Source organism: Fundulus heteroclitus, unplaced genomic scaffold (assembly GCF_011125445.2).
Source record: "Fundulus heteroclitus isolate FHET01 unplaced genomic scaffold, MU-UCD_Fhet_4.1 scaffold_264, whole genome shotgun sequence".
In the NCBI taxonomy this organism is placed as follows: domain Eukaryota; kingdom Metazoa; phylum Chordata; class Actinopteri; order Cyprinodontiformes; family Fundulidae; genus Fundulus; species Fundulus heteroclitus.
In genome coordinates, this window is record NW_023396674.1 from 160,001 (window position 1) to 165,000 (window position 5,000).

Here is a 5,000-nt window from a genome sequence, read left to right on the forward strand (position 1 = left end):
TTATTATTATTATGTTTCTTTTTTCTCCTTTGAGCTACTCCAGTTAAATTCGTATCCACCCCATGCTGGAGAACTTAGAAAAAAAAAATCAAAATTGTTCCCATGGTAAAGCTGGGATGAGCTACTCCAGCTGATTTCGTATCCACCCCATGCTGGAGAACTTAGAAAAAAAAACCAAGAATTGTACCCATGGTATGGCTGGCATGAGCTACTCCAGTTGATTTCGTATCCACCCCATGCTGGACTTCCAGGGCTGGAAGGGAGCTGTCCAGCGTCACTAAGCCCAGCCAAGGTGCACTATTCTGGGGCAGAGCTGCGTGACACAGACCCCCCCCTATGCTGGAGGTGGGACTTTTTTTCTTTTTTGTCTTTTCTTTTCTCTTTTATCATCATCATTATTAATATCATTATTAATATTATTATAACTGTTTTTTTTTTAACTTTTTTATTTATTATTATTATTATTATTATTATTATTATTATTATTATTATTATTATTATGTTTCTTTTTTCTCCTTTGAGCTACTCCAGTTAAATTCGTATCCACCCCATGCTGGAGAACTTAGAAAAAAAAAATCAAAATTGTTCCCATGGTAAAGCTGGGATGAGCTACTCCAGCTGATTTCGTATCCACCCCATGCTGGAGAACTTAGAAAAAAAAACCAAGAATTGTACCCATGGTATGGCTGGCATGAGCTACTCCAGTTGATTTCGTATCCACCCCATGCTGGACTTCCAGGGCTGGAAGGGAGCTGTCCAGCGTCACAAGCCCAGCCAAGGTGCACTATTCTGGGGCAGAGCTGCGTGACACAGACCCCCCCCTATGCTGGAGGTGGGACTTTTTTTCTTTTTTGTCTTTTCTTTCTCTTTTATCATCATCATTATTAATATCATTATTAATATTATTATAACTGTTTTTTTTTTAACTTTTTTATTTATTATTATTATTATTATTATTATTATTATTATTATTATTATTATTATTATGTTTCTTTTTTCTCCTTTGAGCTACTCCAGTTAAATTCGTATCCACCCCATGCTGGAGAACTTAGAAAAAAAAATCAAAATTGTTCCCATGGTAAAGCTGGGATGAGCTACTCCAGCTGATTTCGTATCCACCCCATGCTGGAGAACTTAGAAAAAAAACCAAGAATTGTACCCATGGTATGGCTGGCATGAGCTACTCCAGTTGATTTCGTATCCACCCCATGCTGGACTTCCAGGGCTGGAAGGGAGCTGTCCAGCGTCACAAGCCCAGCCAAGGTGCACTATTCTGGGGCAGAGCTGCGTGACACAGACCCCCCCCTATGCTGGAGGTGGGACTTTTTTTCTTTTTTGTCTTTTCTTTTCTCTTTTATCATCATCATTATTAATATCATTATTAATATTATTATAACTGTTTTTTTTTTAACTTTTTATTTATTATTATTATTATTATTATTATTATTATTATTATTATTATTATTATTATATGTTTCTTTTTTCTCCTTTGAGCTACTCCAGTTAAATTCGTATCCACCCCATGCTGGAGAACTTAGAAAAAAAAATCAAAATTGTTCCCATGGTAAAGCTGGGATGAGCTACTCCAGCTGATTTCGTATCCACCCCATGCTGGAGAACTTAGAAAAAAAAACCAAGAATTGTACCCATGGTATGGCTGGCATGAGCTACTCCAGTTGATTTCGTATCCACCCCATGCTGGACTTCCAGGGCTGGAAGGGAGCTGTCCAGCGTCACAAGCCCAGCCAAGGTGCACTATTCTGGGGCAGAGCTGCGTGACACAGACCCCCCCCTATGCTGGAGGTGGGACTTTTTTTCTTTTTTGTCTTTTCTTTTCTCTTTTATCATCATCATTATTAATATCATTATTAATATTATTATAACTGTTTTTTTTTTAACTTTTTATTATTATTTATTATTATTATTATTATTATTATTATTATTATTATTATTATTATTATGTTTCTTTTTTCTCCTTTGAGCTACTCCAGTTAAATTCGTATCCACCCCATGCTGGAGAACTTAGAAAAAAAAATCAAAATTGTTCCCATGGTAAAGCTGGGATGAGCTACTCCAGCTGATTTCGTATCCACCCCATGCTGGAGAACTTAGAAAAAAAAACCAAGAATTGTACCCATGGTATGGCTGGCATGAGCTACTCCAGTTGATTTCGTATCCACCCCATGCTGGACTTCCAGGGCTGGAAGGGAGCTGTCCAGCGTCACAAGCCCAGCCAAGGTGCACTATTCTGGGGCAGAGCTGCGTGACACAGACCCCCCCCTATGCTGGAGGTGGGACTTTTTTTCTTTTTTGTCTTTTCTTTTCTCTTTTATCATCATCATTATTAATATCATTATTAATATTATTATAACTGTTTTTTTTTTTACTTTTTTATTTATTATTATTATTATTATTATTATTATTATTATTATTATTATTATTATTATTATATGTTTCTTTTTTCTCCTTTGAGCTACTCCAGTTAAATTCGTATCCACCCCATGCTGGAGAACTTAGAAAAAAAAATCAAAATTGTTCCCATGGTAAAGCTGGGATGAGCTACTCCAGCTGATTTCGTATCCACCCCATGCTGGAGAACTTAGAAAAAAAACCAAGAATTGTACCCATGGTATGGCTGGCATGAGCTACTCCAGTTGATTTCGTATCCACCCCATGCTGGACTTCCAGGGCTGGAAGGGAGCTGTCCAGCGTCACAAGCCCAGCCAAGGTGCACTATTCTGGGGCAGATGCTGCGTGACACAGACCCCCCCTGTGCTGGAGGTGGGACTTTTTTTCTTTTTTGTCTTTTCTTTTCTCTTTTATCATCATCATTATTAATATCATTATTAATATTATTATAACTGTTTTTTTTTTAACTTTTTTATTTATTATTATTATTATTATTATTATTATTATTATTATTATTATTATTATATGTTTCTTTTTTCTCCTTTGAGCTACTCCAGTTAAATTCGTATCCACCCCATGCTGGAGAACTTAGAAAAAAAAATCAAAATTGTTCCCATGGTAAAGCTGGGATGAGCTACTCCAGCTGATTTCGTATCCACCCCATGCTGGAGAACTTAGAAAAAAAAACCAAGAATTGTACCCATGGTATGGCTGGCATGAGCTACTCCAGTTGATTTCGTATCCACCCCATGCTGGACTTCCAGGGCTGGAAGGGAGCTGTCCAGCGTCACTAGCCCAGCCAAGGTGCACTATTCTGGGGCAGAGCTGCGTGACACAGACCCCCCCCTATGCTGGAGGTGGGACTTTTTTTCTTTTTTGTCTTTTCTTTTCTCTTTTATCATCATCATTATTAATATCATTATTAATATTATTATAACTGTTTTTTTTTTAACTTTTTTATTTATTATTATTATTATTATTATTATTATTATTATTATTATTATTATTATGTTTCTTTTTTCTCCTTTGAGCTACTCCAGTTAAATTCGTATCCACCCCATGCTGGAGAACTTAGAAAAAAAAATCAAAATTGTTCCCATGGTAAAGCTGGGATGAGCTACTCCAGTTGATTTCGTATCCACCCCATGCTGGAGAACTTAGAAAAAAAACCAAGAATTGTACCCATGGTATGGCTGGCATGAGCTACTCCAGTTGATTTCGTATCCACCCCATGCTGGACTTCCAGGGCTGGAAGGGAGCTGTCCAGCGTCACAAGCCCAGCCAAGGTGCACTATTCTGGGGCAGAGCTGCGTGACACAGACCCCCCCTGTGCTGGAGGTGGGACTTTTTTTCTTTTTTGTCTTTTCTCTTCTCTTTTATCATCATCATTATTAATATCATTATTAATATTATTATAACTGTTTTTTTTTTTACTTTTTTATTTATTATTATTATTATTATTATTATTATTATTATTATTATTATTATTATTATTATATGTTTCTTTTTTCTCCTTTGAGCTACTCCAGTTAAATTCGTATCCACCCCATGCTGGAGAACTTAGAAAAAAAAATCAAAATTGTTCCCATGGTAAAGCTGGGATGAGCTACTCCAGCTGATTTCGTATCCACCCCATGCTGGAGAACTTAGAAAAAAAACCAAGAATTGTACCCATGGTATGGCTGGCATGAGCTACTCCAGTTGATTTCGTATCCACCCCATGCTGGACTTCCAGGGCTGGAAGGGAGCTGTCCAGCGTCACAAGCCCAGCCAAGGTGCACTATTCTGGGGCAGTGCTGCGTGACACAGACCCCCCCTGTGCTGGAGGTGGGACTTTTTTTCTTTTTTGTCTTTTCTCTTTTCTTTTATCATCATCATTATTAATATCATTATTAATATTATTATAACTGTTTTTTTTTTACTTTTTTATTTATTATTATTATTATTATTATTATTATTATTATTATTATTATTATTATATGTTTCTTTTTTATCCTTTGAGCTACTCCAGTTAAATTCGTATCCACCCCATGCTGGAGAACTTAGAAAAAAAAATCAAAATTGTTCCCATGGTAAAGCAGGGATGAGCTACTCCAGCTGATTTCGTATCCACCCCATGCTGGAGAACTTAGAAAAAAAAAATCAAAATTGTACCCATGGTATGGCTGGGATGAGCTACTCCAGTTGATTTCGTATCCACCCCATGCTGGACTTCCAGGGCTGGAAGGGAGCTTTCCAGCCTCACTAGCCCAGCCAAGGTGCACTATTCTGGGGCAGAGCTGCGTGACACAGACCCCCCCCTATGCTGGAGGTGGGACTTTTTTTCTTTTTTGTCTTTTCTTTTCTCTTTTATCATCATCATTATTAATATCATTATTAATATTATTATAACTGTTTTTTTTTTTAACTTTTTTATTTATTATTATTATTATTATTATTATTATTATTATTATTATTATTATTATGTTTCTTTTTTCTCCTTTGAGCTACTCCAGTTAAATTCGTATCCACCCCATGCTGGAGAACTTAGAAAAAAAAATCAAAATTGTTCCCATGGTAAAGCTGGGATGAGCTACTCCAGCTGATTTCGT